Source organism: Drosophila sulfurigaster, chromosome X (genome assembly GCF_023558435.1).
Source record: "Drosophila sulfurigaster albostrigata strain 15112-1811.04 chromosome X, ASM2355843v2, whole genome shotgun sequence".
In the NCBI taxonomy this organism is placed as follows: domain Eukaryota; kingdom Metazoa; phylum Arthropoda; class Insecta; order Diptera; family Drosophilidae; genus Drosophila; species Drosophila sulfurigaster.
This window is the reverse complement of record NC_084885.1, coordinates 2,139,663-2,158,531: the sequence shown is the minus strand read 5'-3', so window position 1 is coordinate 2,158,531 and position 18,869 is coordinate 2,139,663. Positions and strand designations below refer to the sequence as shown.

The 18,869-nt window shown below is 30.6% G+C and overlaps 1 protein-coding gene across 2 annotated transcripts in view; it reads left to right on the top strand.

Annotated features, from left to right (window-relative positions):
- The first annotated feature begins 1,392 nt into the window (after positions 1-1,392).
- Positions 1,393-18,869, top strand: part of LOC133848004 (uncharacterized) — a 40,959-nt gene continuing 23,482 nt past the window's right edge. For both annotated transcript variants that reach the window (XM_062283367.1, XM_062283366.1), the window contains exon 1: positions 1,393-1,597. The gene's annotated coding sequence lies outside the window, so the exon portion shown is untranslated. The remainder of the gene's footprint in view (positions 1,598-18,869) is intronic.

The following is an 18,869-nucleotide window of genomic DNA, read 5'->3' as shown; positions in this document are numbered from 1 at the left end:
CTCTCTCTTGCTCTAGATCGTTTTGTTTCTGTTTCTGTTGCGCTCTGTTAAAATTGTCGCAAATCGTGTGCGACGCGTTCCATTCATTTATCAAGCCGTTAAATGTCCGTTGCCCACGCGCACACTGTTTCCCCCTTCCCACCGCACGCCTCGGCTGCTCCTCCCCCTCTACTGCGACACGAACACCCGCACCTGTAAGCGAAGACCTCACCGCACTGCTTGGCGCGACACCCTTAAAGTCGATCGGCCGGCCTGTTGCCTGTTTTGCGAGGCGGCATTCGATCATCTGGTCGCGCTATTCAGTCTCTTCGCGATGCTCTGGCGTTGATCTTCAAGTGCGCTGCGATCGGTTCTCGTGGCTCGTCAGCCAGCTCATCATCTCATCATCGTTTCGGTTTCGTTTCGATTTGCCTCGTGGTGTGTTTTTGTTATTATTGCTGCTGTTGTTGTAGTTGTTGTTGTGTGGTGCGTGGCGTGGTTGCTTCTGCTTCGTGTTGTTGCGATTTTCTTTCATATGCCGCAAAATTTTCTACATTTTTGCTAAACATTAAATAATATTCTTTTCTATACTGAGCTATTATCATTATCATTTCGATTTGTATTCTAATTATTTTCTGCAATTGCTTTGAATTTTCAATATTTATTATTTTTTAACCACTTAAAGTTGATTGAATTCAATTAGCGATTGTTTATTTGAGGATATATCGCATTGAAATCATTTTATTTAATTTCAATGTTTTTAGAATTTCAAAAGGTTTTAAGCTTTGTGAAAATATTTTCTAATTTTTAATTAATCTATGTTTTGCATAAAGAAACTTTTGAAAATATATTCACAAATTTTTTAAATTTATATTTTCAATGACATTGCTTTAGTTTTAGTCCTAACTCATAATGTCAAAAATTTGTGTTTTAAATCATATGTTAACATCCTCCACAATTTGATTCCGAACTTTCGTTTTCTTTCATTTATTTGATTTATATTTTGATATCATTTCTTTAAAGATTGTGTATTAATGTTAGTTCGTGTTTTTTGATTTTTTTTATATTGTTTTTTTTTTTTGTGTGTCTTTTTTTTTTGCAGATTTGTGTTTTGAATCTCATTTTCGCCTGTCGGAAGTGAAAAGCGCCAGCAGCGGCGGGTGCCAAATATTTTCAACGTTTTCATTTGAATTTTATTTTATTTTTACCCATTCTGCATTTCTATTTTTTACATTTCATTTCTCCGCTATTCTATTCTCTGCTTTGCTTTCCTTATTTATTTTATTTGATTTCATGCTGGCGCATACTTAACACACATATTAACGACTCGTGTTCCATTATTATCATTATTATTACTCATTTTTTTTGTGTGTGTTTTTTTTTTCTTGTGGTTTTGCGGTTCCACACAAATAGTGAAAATTACTAAAATTACTTTTTATAACTGTGCTGTAAAATGTAATAAATAAAACGTAGCCAAATAAAGTGTGCACGCGTCGAATTAAAGTGCGGTTCAAATATATTCATATGTACATATAGTATATATGAAAGGAATACATATATAGTTTGTTGTGAATAATCATCATACATTCGTGAGAACAACGCAAATAAATATTTCAAGGTAATAACATTTGCTATGCATAATTTAGTTTTGTTTATTTATAATTCTCAATGCCCAAATTATTAAGCAATTGAAGTTTGGAGTCAAGTGTTTTGACAAATACGAAAACATAGCATATATGTATACTATATATGTTTTTCTCTATCGATATATGTATGTGCATATAGTATATAAAATATATGTATTCTTCATTATATACAAGTGTGTGTATGCTTCGAGTGACACACTTGAGTGGCATCTAAGAGCAGGCAAAAGCGGTCATAAGCATTGCGGAAACTTGTATACGCTACAAAATAGCATATCAACTGCAATCAAACATATCTACATATGTACTCGTACATATATGATTTTAATAACATTTATAGATTAGATTAAAAATTTCCTTGCATATTAAGTATTTCTGCAATTTTTGTAAATTTGCCAGAATATTAAAACTTCAAATAAATCAACTACTTTACAGACATTTGTCTTAACTCTTTTGGCACCTAGAATTTCTATATAATACTCCAAATATCTACTTGTACCTTTTATTTTCTTTTTTTTTGTCACATGTTCTCCACTCGATGTGTGTGTGTTTTTTTTGGGTTTCCGCTACATTTGCATAGCCGAATTCGAAAACTGTCCCATGATGCTGAGAGCATGAGAGATCAACTGAGCGATTTAAGAGACATCGCCGTCGTCTGAAGGGGGTTGTGATACTTGTACCCATTAAAATAATGCTAAGAAGCACAGCAACAACAACGTTCAAAGCGTTTCGTTTCAATTGAAATTGTAATTTACACTACTCGCTGAACAATTTCGTAACATTGACGAGCCTACATTTTCATTTTAGCTGAGTTCATTTTCGGGTGAGCTTAGCTAATGCAAAACACTGAAACCGATTTTACTTTTAATTTAGCAAGTGTGCAAGGCGACCATTCAAAATTATTATATATAAAAAACAAGTAAGAAATTAAGGTATATTTTTAGTATTTTTGTGGTATATTAATTTCGAGTATCTCACAGTCGAGCACACTCGGCTGTAGTGCTTGACTGTGAGATACCCGTAACTCATGCTTAATAAAAGCATTGCCAAATAGTAGCAAATTAATATACGATAATAATACTAAAAATATACCAAATGGTATATATGATATATTGATAAAGTACTGCACTGAAAATATACCAGATTGTTAACCAACGCCCATGTATATCGCAAATATACCGCAAAAATACTAAACATTTACGACTATATTTGGTATATTGGTATAATACTATATTCAAATATGCATTATAAGTGCAAAATATACCAGATTGTCAATCAAAGCACCTATGTATATCCTCTCGGCTGTTGTCGCTGTACTTTCTTGACGGTACAAATAAAATACCTTTCTACCCTGAGGGTAGCGGGTATAAAAATATACCACAAAAATACTGAAATATACCCAACACTATATATTGATGTAGTTCTACATTCAAATATATTATAGATCACAAAATATACCAGATTGACACTGATCAAGAATATATATTCTTTATTACATTCATTTCCTGTTGGCACAGAGTTATAATACCCTTCTATCCTATGGGTAGTGGGTATAATTACAAATATAACATATGTAGATAAAGCCAAATTACTGAAAATTTATTTAAAAATACAATTTGATATAAAAGTGAATTTTAGCTTGAGCTAATGGTAAACTGTGAAACAGATTTTATTTTTAATTAAACGTTCACTTTTTGGAGTGAAATTTCAAATTTTAAATTGAAACTAAAATATTAACAACTTATAATATCATGAAATTTTAATTTTAAAAAATTATAAATGTGGGATTTTTATTTATAATGTACTTATAAATTTAAGGGTGAAAAAATGTTTCAATGTACTTTGAATATGAACATACATTATACTAATGTTTATAGTACATATACTTACATAAGTAATGCGGTCGCGTAACCAACTCGCTCTTCCACTCAACAGCTCGCTGCTCCTTACTTCAGTTAAAATGAACCAGATCCCATCAATGGCTGTAATTAATAAATGTATTAAATAAATATATAATATAAAAAACTTTCTAGAGTTAATTGCATAACACAATTGTATAAAAAGTTTATTTTTAGGTGAGCGTAGCTAAAGCGAAACTGCGGACTTGATTTCATTTTCTATTTAGCGTTTACGTTTCACAAGCAGGTGTTTAGAATGCAATGTGCAAGGCCTAAATCGTATAATAATCTAGATTATAAACAAAATGTTTAAACTGGAATACAAAGAATATAATAGAGACTATTTATACTTTGTGCCGGCAGCAAATGTATGTAACAGAAGGAGTCATCGCCGATCCCATAAAGTAAATATATTCTTGATCAGCCGAGACAATATAGCTGTGTCCATTTGTCTGTAAAATTATTGCACGCAGATCAAGTTAGTTTAATTTTCGGAGCATACAATCAAAACTATAGTCTTTATAATTCTAAACATTTTGTTGCGATCAGATAAAAATTCCCAAAGTTATTTAAGAAATAATTGTATTTTTCGCAATCCAGGTTTTAGTTGACAATATAATATATGTCTTATTTAAATATATTAGTATATAAATATACCTAATGAATACTTTATTATCTTTCAGTATATTAATTTAGTATATTTAAAGAATAATACCGAAATGTTTTGCATTTATTAAAAGTAGGTAAAGAAGATTTGACTTCACCTTCTTATTTGTTGATTATAATTTTATTAAGCTGGAAATTTTGCTGTAAAACTTAAAAGGCAGCGAGCTCATAAAGACTATTTTACTTTTTTTTTTAAAAATTTTTTAAGTTACTCATTTATTTCAGCATAATCTTATTAATCAGGATATTTTGGCTTAAGACTTATAAGTATTAATAGGGAGTGAAATAATAAATACATATTTAATTTACTTCTTAAAGATTTTCAAAAACTAAAAATAAATGATGAATTTTTTTTATTTATTATTTTACTAAACTACACACACAAGTATATATTTACTGCTAAAGTTTTTAATTTTTTTGAATTATTATCTGAGTAAACCTAAAATTGTACTATTTTTTGCTGTTCTTTTTGCTGATGCATAAATATTTACTAAAATGTTTATTAACAAAACTCACAACTGTCGTCCCATATTGGAAGCGCAATTCTAAAGATTGATTTATGGAACATACAAACACAAATACAGTCTTTTTAACTCTAAACATTTAATAGCCATCATATAAAAATGCTAAGATATTTAAGAAATAATTGTATTTTACAAACAAAACTAGTTTTAGTTGCCCTGGTTGACAATCTGGTATATTTTGTACACTTCAGTATATTTTAAAAGGTGTAGTATATCAATTTAACAACAACACTCAGTGTTTGAATATATGTATATTTATTGATAATTTTCTTAGAGTATTTGATAAAAAGCAGGGTTTAGTATATTTTAAATGTAGTAGTATATAAATATACCAACCACACTTAGTTTCAATATATATTTATTGGTAATTTTTTTTATTGATCTTCGATTTTTATATGGATAAGCCTAAAATTTTACTATTGTTTGCTGTTCTCTGCTCTGTAGAAACACAACTACAGTATTTTTAACTCTAAACATTTAATAGCGATCAAATAAAAGAAAAAAAAAGAAAGTAGAAAATTTATTGTATTTGAGAATATGATATATTTTGTACACCTTAGTATATTTTCAATGTAGTATATCAATATACCAACCACACTTAGTTTGAATATATATTTATTGGTATTTTTTTTTTTTTTTTTTTTATTAATTTTTGATTATTATCTGTATGACCCTATATCTTACTATTCCATAAATATTTAGCAGTATATTTATTACCGAACTTCACAATTGTCATAGAATATTGCACTGCACAATGGAACAACAATGGATTCAATAGGCTCAGTGAGTTACAGTTACAGTCTTAATGATTTTGGATGCCGAAAAGTCTTCGTAATGAAGTTCTCTTTTTGTTGGCGGCCCAAGTTACGACAGCTGACTTGGGTAATTGTCGCATGTAATCAAGCGCACATTGCGTATACGCAACTTTTAATAGATGGATATTGAGAGTGTGTGTGTTGGTGTGCGACAGAGTGTGTATTACCACAATGCTTGGCGGGTGTTATACTCGCACTTATAAGCGTCACTCACTTTAATGCTGCACACTCAAATTACACAAATGCTTTCAATTTCTCCCGTCGCCCAGCGAAAAGTGCTGCTTGCCTAAGGGAGATGGTCGGCTAGAGAGAGGGAGAGGAAGAAGAAGACTGGGGGGGGGAGCGTGGAGTGTCAAGGAAACGGCAACCGACAGCTAATCCGGCATCTAATAAATATACATAGTCACATCATTGTGCAATTGAATAATTGAACAATAATGTGACTTGTTTCGTCTTTTGTGCAATATTTCTCCAATTGAATTGATGTTAGCAATGTGAGGGAGAGGAGAGGGGCGAGCTGGCATTCATTTTAATGTATATTTATCATGTCTTGGACAATTGATAACGACAACTCTGCAACGATCTGTGTGTGTGTCTGCAACGCAACAAACACATCAAGTATATCAAGTTCAAATAATTTATAAATTCTTCTTCTTATTGTTGTTGTTGTTGCTGTGGAATTTGCCTCAATTTCTACAATTTGTACAACTATAACAAAAACTGATGACGCGACCTTGAATTAAAATAGATTTTTATGCGCGACGCTCGCCGATCTCCGCACGTCACCAAATGCCATCCCCAAAGACCAAAAGAAAAAAAATACCCCAAACCAAATGAATACTTCGGACCGGTTCTCATTGCTTTTATTTTGATTTTTAATATTTTAAATTTTTGTATTTGTGTGTGTGTGTGTGTGTTTTTTTTTTTTTTTAATATTTTCCAAGTATTTCTGTTAGCCAAAAATGCAGTTGCCATAAAATTGGAATGCCTTTTGCTCCAGATAAGACAGTTTCGAACTCAAGTGGCGCACACAAAAGAAATAGATTTATATTCGCCGTAAATGGAAATCAAATGAACCACGAAATTGAATTGTATGCTATGTAAATTTTAATGGAACAAATAAGAAAGTTGCCCCAGGCGAATGCACATGGCACGACTATCTGATGCTCAGTAATTTCAAGTAAATAAATAATAAAATTCATTATTTTTAATGATTCATTTTAAAATGAAATGTGATGAAATTAATATAGACTTCATTCACTTACATTTTGGAGTTTTTCAAAAATCACAAATCAATTTTTATATTTAATTAATAGGTTTTCGAAAAAGACTTTTAAATTTTGTCTTCAATTGAAGCCTTGTATTTATTATTTCATAAATTATATTATGATTATTATTTATAAATCTATTTAAATTTGAAGAATAGGTTTCAATAAATTTGATTTTCAATTTACTTGACTTTATAGTACATTTAAAGCTTAATAATTTTTAGAAGAAGATATATACATATATAGATATATACATATATATAGATTAGAAAAATTCAAGTTTTCTTAAATTTTTAAAACAGAACATTTGTAATTGTTTGTACATGATTTTCTGGTCTGAAATATTACTTCGGAATTGGGTTTGAATTAATTCTTAATACCTATTTCACAATTTTATTTATTATTTTAAAATTTATATTTAATTGTATACATAAAAAAAGAATTTCGTTATGAATGAGATGCGTTTGAGTAAAATTGATCTTCAATTGACGCGATTTCATATTACAACTAAAGTTTAATAATACATTGTAAAGTAAAAAAAAAGATTATACGATTTTCTTTTAAATATACAATAGTATCTTTATTACTTAAGATAGAGGTATTGTTTCAACAATTGTATAACATATTATATTGAACTTTCTAATTTATTCATTAAAACTGATCTTTATTGGACTTGAGGTTAAAATCCTTTAATTAATTAAAGATTTTAAAATTTTCTTAAATACAAATAAAAATCAGCTGCATTTGAAGCTTCTAAATACAAAATTATATGATATGTGAGATTAAGAGAGAATTAACAAACCTGTTGCTCACTTTGGATTTCAATTAACATATTCAAAACAAGTTCGGCTGCAATAATTATTTTTGTTATTAAATTAGTACGATTTTTTTAATGAAATTTCTTGGAAATGAATTTGTTCTCAATTTTGAATAGCAGCTAAAGAAATTTATAATGAAAAGTTAATTTATATTTACCCCATATAACGTAATAAAGTAAAGCAATCAGCCGGCTTTTCTAGTAATTAACAAAGTTCAAAGTTATGTATGAAATATATATAAATATGTATATATAACACATCTGTGCATAAACAGATGTATGTATATTTATGTAAATGCATATTGTATATTGTTAGTATTTGGTTGAAATTTATGCATTGCCATTACCAAAAATGTTTAACACTAAATCAACTTTTATATAGGAACATGCGGTTTTATTTGCACTACAAACGCTTTTGTTGTTATATGCAATTAAATATTCTTGTTGTTGTTGTTGTTGCTTTAGTTGTTGTGATGGCTGTTGCCTGCCATGTCTTGTAAATATTGCACACAAAAATGCATACAGTCATCGCGTGTATGCAATCAATTTTATATTGAATTTTAATTGAACGCTGTCCCGGTTAACTTTGCAGTTTATACATGGTCCATTAATTGCTTGGGGATGGTCACCAAAAACTAAAACAAATCCCTTCCACCTCACCACATAAAAAAAAACAAGTAAAAGAGCTTCAGTCGTGTGTGCTCGACTGTGAGATACCTACAAAACAGTGTGGTATTATTCTTAAAATATACCGAAAAAATACTAAAATATAATAATTTTATAATACCAATATCTATATTTGGTATTATAATATACCAATATCAATATTTGGTATTATAATATACCAAGACGTTCAAAATGTACAAAATTGTCAATACATTTTAACTAAAGTAAGACATTTTTCTCAAAATATACCAAAAATAATAATAATAAAATATACTGATTAGACTTCGGTATTTTATTCGGTTCAAATTTATATTTTATTTATTATTTTCAAAATATACCAAAAAAATACTAATATATATATATATATATATATATATATACAATAACGTTCAAAGTTTACCAGATTGTCAACGCTTTTTATATAGTAAAATATTGCGGTATTATTCAAAAAAATATGCCGAAAAGCTAAAGCTAAAGCTACAGTCAAGTGTGCTCGACTGTGAGATACCCGCTCCCCATTTTAAATAATCGTAATACTGTGCGGTATTATTTTTAAATATGTAAGAAATGAATATACTAAAAAATACTAAAATATATCAAGGGTTGGGTATATCGAATTAGTATACCAATATATTATTACATTCAATATAAAGCATATAGTTCAAAATATACTAGATATGAGATGCCTGTTCCATACATTTGCTGCACGCACAAACTTATAATACCTTTCTTCCCTATCGGTATCGGGTATAAACAAAAAACCAACAGCAATAATGAAACCTAAGACTGGGCAAACAAAATCTATGAAAAATCCATAGACCTCTAAAATAAACTTTAACGAAATGTGACAGTCAGAATGAGTGAGAAAGAGCTTTTAAAGTTAAAACTGGGAATTCGTTTTGAATTTTTACGTAAATTAAAAAGTATGTACATACATATGTACATAACCATATGTGCATTTTGTTTACTGCTTTCAAACGCTGGACATCATAAAATTTGCAAAACTAAAATATTTTTGTGAATAGCGTTAAACCATGTGCTGGCATATATTCGTACGTTAACGAGTTCAAGTAATAATTTTTATGAGTAATAAAAAAGCACTAGTAATTTATGACGATTTAAATTAATGCTAAGCACAGTAAACAATAAAATAAAACTAAAAAAAAAATAATAATAATGATATTTGTGTTCAACTTTAAATTGAGCGTGCAACAGATGCTATTGGTAATTAAAATAGGAATAAAATATTAATTTCAAACGTATTTATGAGATGGAGAAGCTCTTTTTGTGTGCTCGACCAGTTGCAATTAGAATTGAAATCGAATTGGCTCGTGTCACAAAACGACAAAACTCAAAGCGATTCCTTAAAAACCATAATAATAACAACAATAATAACAATAATATTACTACTACGACGACGACGACGACGACGACGACGACGACGACGACGACGACAAAAGCGAATTCGAGAGAACAGAGAACAGATGTCAAAAGCGACAAAAACTGGTAAAATGTGGTCAATGCACAATATGCGGACAACGTAATAGCCCACGTATTATTTATTTTATGTTATAAATAGAAGTCAAACGGGAAACAAAACCAAAAACCAAAAATCAAAATAAAAGCAAAAACAAAAACAATAACAAGAAACAGAAACAGAAGCAGAGACCAAAAATGAAAATGAAAATGTGAAGCGCATGCAAACGGCACAAAATGGAGGAGGGAGGACTAATAGCAAAGAGAGAAAGAAAGACACAGAAAGAGTGGCAGAGAGAGAGAGAAAGAGAGCGGGAATAAGCTAAGCAAATAGCAGCTTGCAGATAAGACTAATTCAAATGAAGTGTTTTTTTCTTCTTCTGCTTCGCCAACACCCTGTAGTTAGGGCATGAAATGTCCTTATTAGCACAGTTCACTGGATTTGTTAGTATGTATTTCAATTTAGTGCAATTGCGGTATTTAGATGTTAACATATTTTAACTGCATTCATAGCAATTGCATTGAAGAAAGTTATAAAACTTATTCAAGTTTATATTTAAAATACGCAAGGTATTACAAGGTATTCGAATGTCGACTACGTCTAGCTAAAATACATTCACTTGTTTTTGTTTTTAGCGGTTTTTTTGTGTTGAATTCTTTTTGTTTTTGCTTGCTTTTTTTGAGAACCGTAACAAAAACATTTGAAATGCGAATGAAACGGAACGAAACGAGATAAAACGCAACGAGACAAAACAAAATATCAAATCAAATGCAGAAGATTTCAAGGCAGGTGAAAAACAATGACAGCAGACAATGTGTGCGTGTGTGTGTGTTGTGCACATCCATTAGGCAGTCGAAGATGATGGCCTGAATCAGCCTACAGCAACTACAACAACAACAACAACACTTAAAACAATACTAGCTAAAACCTAATGACGAATCTTGGGCAAGTGTGAAAACTCAAATGGAAAACGAGTCCAGTTCTGGCATTGACACTTCAATGCCGTTTTTGGAATTTTGATGGATGGCTGAATATGCGAAAGGATTGCTAAGCTTTTAGCCATCAAACTACTACGAACTGATGTGCATACAAAAAAATACGAAATACAAAATTAAATGAAATGAAAAAGTACTCTTGTGTGTAGTCTAAGTAGTTGCAAATTAAGTGCACACATTTGAGTAGATGTGATTATTGGCGAGAAAAGATTTGCCACATATGATGGAAAAGAAACATGCTCTTAAAACTTCCTTTATTGATGATTTAATATCCGCCAAACATATGGTTAAAGGGATAACCTAAAGGAAATCTACATAACAGACGGAAGGAGAAAACATCTTCGGCCCTATAAAGTATAAATATTTTTTTCTGCGTCCGTTTGTCCGTTAACCCGGATGAACACATCCATAGATGTCGGTGACTATAAGAGATAGAGCTGTAATGTTTTTCTCACAGCAACAACGAACATATAGTATAGAACTTTGGTATATTTTAATATATTTTCAGTATATTTCAAGAAGAATACTGCAATCAAAAATGTGTTAAGAATCTGGTAAATTTTAACGTTATGGTATATTGAAATACCAAATATAGACATCGGTATAGAGCAGTATTTTTTCGGTATATTTTAAGAGTAATACATCAAACAGGAATATTTTGAACGTTATGATATATTTAAGTACCAAATATAGACCTCAGTATATTTTAGTATTTTTTGTGTGTTTTAAAGAATAATACCGCAATTGAAAATGTGTTGACAATCAGGTATTTTTTCTGTATATTTGAAGAATAATACTGCAATTAAAAATGTGTTAAGATCTGATAAATTTTTAACGTTATGGTATATTGAAATACCAAATATAGACATGGGTATAGAGCAGTATTTTTTCGGTATATTTTAAGAGTAATACATCAAACAGGTATATTTTGAACGTTATTGTATATTGAAATACCAAATATAGACCACAGTTTATTTTAGTATTTTCTATGTTTTTTTTAAAGAATTATACCGCAATTGAAAATGTGTTGATAATCTGGTAGATTTTGAATTAATACCAAACATAGATAGCGGTATATTTTTGTAAATTTTCAGTATTTATAAAAAATAATTAGTATTCAGTATTTTTAAAAAATATTATTAATTATTTTATAAATAACTGTTTTGCTGTTATTGAAAATGAGTATCGGGAATCTCTGATTCGAGCACACTCGACTGTCGCTTATTCAATAGCGTACAAACAGCATTGCGATAATTTAACCCGCAAACGTATTTAGAACTCAATGGAAGGAATATCTAGTGTTTATTAATGCTTGTCACGTCTACGCAAAAATTTTAAAAAGAGATTACATAACAAAATCAGTAAAAAAATATTAAAATTGGAGTGCAATAAAGCAATAAGCGCTAAATAATTGACATGTCACTCGTTTGGCAAACAAAACGCATTTTAAATTTTAAATTTAATATGCCAATATCAAGTGTGTGCACATAACAAACTTACATGCGATATTTACGTACATGGGACGTAATCTCATTTCAGTTGCAGTAATTAAGCCAACTGCGAGGGCGGCTTCAAACACATTTGACGATTGAAGAACTATATTTGGGGTATCGATTACAAAGCGAAGAACATTTTGAAGATGACAAATGACAAATGACAAATGGTTGGGTCAACTCTCGCCCGTATTTGTTGGCCATGAATATGTTGATTTAAAACTCATATCGTGCATAGGCACGTCGGAGCACGTGCGCGGCTTAAAAATTGACAAAATGAAAACGGAGAACTGCAAAACGTAAATCACAAGCGCAAAATTTATGCACGTGACGAATTTGATCGCCCTCGGCTAAAGGAGTTGAAACGCACACGAAACGACTCGAATGCACTAAAAACGTAGCATTAATTGATTAATTATGCAAATTTCAACGACATGCCTGACCAAAGCAAACAAACCAAAAAAAGCAAGAAGGATAGCTACAGTCGAGTGTGCTCGACTGTGAGATACGCGCTTCCTATTTGGAATAAAAGCAAAAAAGTGCGGTATTCATTTTAAAATATACCAAATTTGTATACCACAAATATACTTAAAGTACATTAAAGGATATTTGAGGTATATTGATATATACCAGATTGTCAGCCATAGCAACTAAAACCACGAGTGAGTAGGCCTTTTTGCCCAAGTGATATATTATATCACATAGTATAAAAAAAATACTAGAATATACCAAATACTATGATATAGTACTACATTCAAATATCCTAGATTGTAAGCCAAAATGACTAAAACAAAGTGATTCATATTCTGGAATTATAAAGTATAAAAGTATTATTGCGTTGCAAAAAATTAGCTTCAAAACTTCGTTGCTATTCGATTTTTATCGTTTTGTGGGGGCGGAAGTGGGCGTGGGAAAAATGTAGAACACAGTTTCTATTATATATTATATATTATTATTATTATAATTATAATTATAATTATAATTATTATTATTATTATTATTATTATTATTATTATTATTATTATTATTATTATTATTATTATTATTATTATTATTATTATTATTATTATTATTATTATATTATAGTCCCTAAGATCTTGGTGTTTATATGGCGGACAGACAGAGAGACATGCCTGTATCGTCTCGGCTGTTGACACTAATTTCTAGGGTCCGAGATGCCTCTTCTGTCTATTACATACATTTCATGAAGACACAAATTTGTAATACCTTTTTACCTTATGGGCAGCGGGTATAAACACACACACACACACACAAAATTCAACATATGAGTAGGTGATGTCGAAAATATGAAAGCCTGACTGACTGACGCAAACTACACAACTTAAGAGCAATGAAAATGAAAAGCTGTTTGCTAAATTTGTGGCGAAATAATTCTTTATTGTAGCGGACTATAACCTAGGCAAATGGTCGCATAACTTGTGCAACTTTTAATTTGTCCCATGCTAAGTATGATAATGCACGCAGATGATGCTTTTTCTACTACTGACTTGAGACTTTGTTATGTCTGTGCGTAAATGTAACTTCGTTTTTAATGGCATTTGTCATGTTTTATGGCCCGCTAAACTCAGATATAAATCTTTAAAGTGCCTTTAATGCGTTGCCAGTTGTCGTGACAAAGGCTTTATGCCCCACAAACAAACAAAACATTGCGTAGGGTATAAAAATGCAAAAAGGGAGCCAGACAATTAAACATAAACAAACAGTGGCTCACAGGCACACGCCCATGCACTCATAAATTTAAGCACATTTTCACATATACACTTTTTTTTTGCTTCTTTACACACACCCACACACTAATTAAGTGGCCAAATGTCCATTGTCCACCTGTGCGTATACGTAATTAATTCCATTATAATCTCTTACGCATAATAAAACAAGAGAGCAAACAACAACGACGACGACAGCAGCAGCAGCAGGCATAAAACTCCAACTTGCACGATGATGATGAAGATATCTCTCAGGGTCGATCAGTCGTCGTTTCCAAGTATTCAACCTGAGGGTTTCAGCCGTGAAACTGTGAATATACCCAATGGGCATCTGCAATTAATTGACACTGAATTCATTTTCATTTTCGTTTTCATTTTTGTTTCCGTTTGCATTGAATTAAATTATATTTTTTGGATGAGCGTGTTACAAACATCGAGTGTATACATTGCGTATACGTAATTTGTTTGATGGCGCATCAAACTTAACTGCTGTCCGCTAAAAATAATCGCGATTTTCCTTTCGAGCCCCTTTGCATCTCAACACCGCGATATTTACTAAAGCTTGGCAATCAATATTTGTTGTTTGGCTTTTTTGTGCCATTTTTATGAGGTTCTGCGAATTTTGTTTATAAACAAAAACAAAACACAACAAAACTTTGATGGACACACTGGCGTAGCCAAGATGATGACTAAATAATAACAACAACAAATGTTTCAACATAGTCCCAGTCCGAAAATTAACTGTATAAATAAACACAAAGCAGCAGATACTTTCGGTGCGGGAATTATTGTGAAGCAAAAAGAAAGGCCACGACAAGCATAAAAACTTGTTGAAATAAACCATTTGTCACGGGTTCTTAATCAGTTTATTATCTTTTTTTCGCTATTTTTGCCACCATCTGCAATAAATTTCTATTGGTTCCGTGTGTGTTTGTTTTGGCGCATTTTAAGTATTTTATATATCGAATCATTGATTGAATTTACAATGCTATAGCTAGTTTTTCTTAATAGTTGCAACTGATTGGCTGTTAAAATTCTAACTGCAACGCAGTGGCAGACAATGTTGCCACATTTTGGGGCAAGGAAACGAGGAACAATGTCGCTTGTTGTGTTTAGTGCGATATGAGAAAAGGAATAAGAACACCTGATAGAGCTATAATTTGTATTTGTATTTGCTGTGGTTGACAATCTGGTATATTTTGAACGTTTTATTATAGTATATTTATATACCATTGATTTACCAAATATAGACATTTGTTCATTTTAGTATTTGTTGGTATATTTAGTTGGGAATAATAGTAAAGCAAATGAAAGCAAGGGATCTTAATGAGTTTATAATCTTTTTTCTGCTATTTGCCGCCATCATTTGTATTAGTTTCGTATGTTTATCTTAAACACATTTGAATTATTTTATATCATATTCAATAAGAGCAATAATTTGTATTCGTAATTGCTTTAGTTGGCAATCTGGTATATTTTGAACGTTTTAGTATATTGATATACCAAATACATGCTTCGATATATTTATGTAATTTTCGCTTGTTTTGTTGAATCGTGTAGTATATTCATATATAAAATATAGAATTTGGTATATTTTTGAATTTTTGGTATATTTAAAAATAATACCGTAATGGATTTTTACTTTGTTGAAAATGTTTATGGGGAATTACAATATATTATATTTTTTTTACAATATATTTCACTATCTGCAATAAATTTAGATTAGTTTCGTGTGTTTACCTTGGCATATTTAAAGTATTTTTTATGTCGAATCATTGATTCAAACTATTATTGTGCTACATCGTAGATGTAAATAGTTGCAACTGGTTAGAAGTTAAAATTGCAGCAGCGCGACAATGTTGCTACATTTTGAGGCAAGGTCACAGAAAGCGAAGAACAATAAAACTAGCAAGAATGTCGCTTGTTGTGTTCATATGAGAATATGAATAAGAACACCTAATGAAGCTATAATATTTTCTCTTAGTTGCTTTGGCTGCTATACTAAATATAGACTTCGGTATATTTTAGTTTTTTTTAGTATATTTAAAGATAATACCACAAGGATTTGATTTTTAAAATTCTATTAGTTTTATGTGTGTTTGTCTGGCCACATTTCAAGCATTTTATACCATCTTCAATCATTGATTGAAGTTATTATTGTGTTACATTTAGATGTGTAAACAGTTGCAAATGGTTAACAGTTAAAATTGTAAAACGATTTGCTGCTTTTCGGATAAGTTTTCGTGGTAGGTCAAAATTAACTACAGAGCGACAGTGTTGCCACATTTTGAGGCAAAGCAACGAGCAACAATGTCGCTTGTTGTGTTTAGTGCGATATGAGAATAAGAATGAGAGAAGCTTGCTTGGCCAAACATGTGCAACAATGTTTTTATTTGCCAGTGCTTATTTTTAGTTACTTTTTTATATTTTGTTCGCCCACTTTTTCGTTCTTCATTTTTGGGTTTTTCCCTCGCTCTCTCTTTCTCTCCTTTTTTTGTTCTTTCATATTTATTTTGCTTGCTTCGTGAGTTGCCTGTGCGGCGTCTGGTGTGGAAATAACTTTCTAAATAAACGCATCGCGCTGTTATGTAGCAACAATAGACGCTAACCCTGCAGCTACACACACATACTAAGAAATGCACATACACACACACAGGCACACACACACATAAGCGAGCGCAATCATAGTTCGCTGCCTGCGCATTTTCGTGACGCTTTTTGTGATGGCGCGCGGAGTTTTCGCTCCTTGTATCGTTTTCATTTTATTGCTGCGCAGATTAGAGTTGCGAAATTGTTAAATTTTCATTCCTTTGTTTTTAGAGCGTTTTGCTTTTAATTTGTTTTTGCTGTTGCTTTTCATCCTGCTGCTGCTGCTGCTGCTTCAAGTTCTTTGTACAATTTGCGTCTCATTTTACATTCCGGCAATGTCCTTCACCCGTTACTTTTTCTTTGTCCTTTTGCTGCTCGTCTCCCTCATCTAATTGGCAACTGCTTAAAATAATGATAAATATTCGGTTGGTTAACACGATCATTTAAAGATTTTTGCCCAAAAGCAAATGTAACAATTAATGCAATTTGCCAGAAGAAGCTAAAAAACGAAAATCATAATTGAAAAGTTAAAACTCAGTATGAAAATCACAGGGCCAAGCTTCATTAAAACTTCTTTTGACAAATGCGCAAGGCAAGAATAATGGCAAAAAAACATTCGAAAAAAATGAGAATAACAAAATCAAATTAATAAAGTAATTTAAATATAATGACTGACAAATTGCTTATCATTTAATTTGAAATACAAACATTATTCCAATCATGAGCAAACATTATTTGAGTTGTGGCCAATTAAGTCTTCTATTTATTCTTCTTGCGTCAAGCTTTATTGACAATTTATGCATAAGTAGTGCAAAATATTATTTATGATGTATTTCCGATTGTTATTGATTAAAATATACGAGTGATGAATGGCCGTTAATTGACCTGAGCTGCTGACTTGAAAATATTTTATGATCTACAATATTATTGAAATTTTTACGACTTTTAATTTATTAGCGATTGACGTATTTCATAAAGCAAACTTATTTTTAATTGAAATGGGGGGTGATATTATTTTGCAATTTAATGAATAAATTAAATTTCAGTCCTCAAAAGTGGAAAGAATATTGGAATAAATTAGTATATTGAAGTGAATTAAATTATTGATCATATGAGCAGTATAGTATTATACTTTTATAAGTAGGATTATTTAATTTAATAATTTCAATTACCAAATTAAGTTTAGTAGTAGTATAATAGTTTTTATGACAACTATTTTATTAGTAATATATGTATGTGCATAAATGTTTGTGATTGGAATGATATTTTTTAAACTGATTTTTTTTTTTCGTTTAATCTGTATTAAAATATACTGTATGTTGACATAATGAATTTCTTAATTATGCTTTAATTAATCTTTGCATAGTATTCAGACCTAGTCAAATTAATAAGGTTAACTAAAATTCTCTCTGAAAACTAAATTCTTAAAATTGTAAATTTGTAAATGAAAAATATTTGTCAAATATTAATAATAAACTATGCGATTATCTAAGCGAATAATACTTTTTTTTAGGTAATATACTAGGTGAATTCTAACCTAGCTAACTAAATAAAATTAATTGAAAATATTTAAAAAAATTGTATATATTTTTAATAGTTGAATTAAATGAAGTTCCAAAATATTATTTGCACAAAGCGATTCCTTAAGAATTTTATTGTCAGTTTTAATGAAATGATAAAAAATACAATTTTTAAAATTAATATTTGGAGGATATTAATTAGAAAAATATTTTAAAATATTTGGATTAGTTATGCGTAGTTTCTTGTAATTCTTTTTAAATATATTTAAACGTAGTTAAGTACATAAGGTAATACAAAAAAAAACATTTTGTAAATTTATGAATCGATGAAATGGAAACACAAAATGCTTACAAATATTTATTTGATTTATTCAATCTATTATACACGGAAGTAATCTTTTAGGAGTGTATTTAAAGCATAGTTAAGGTATTAAAATATTTATTTTCGATTTGGACAGCACTCTAAGTAATTTTATTTTCATTGTATTTAATGCGTAGGTAATTAAATTATTCGATAATAATCAGTAAAGTGTTGGGTTCTTTGATTAGTAATCTGTCGATTAAAGTGCCATGGCTGACAATTCTCGTTGTTGCAACGTTGAGGTGGCAAAGGTGCCAAAACACCGGGTTCTAAGCTGTTAAGGATGCGATGATGCAGCAGCTGAGCTGAGTGTGTTGACAGCGGGATGCAGACGCAGACAGCAGCAGGTAGACGGCGAAATTTTACCGTAAAATTCTAAACGTTGTGTGCCGCCGACGGCAATGGCGTCGCCGTCGCTGTTGACGTCGGCA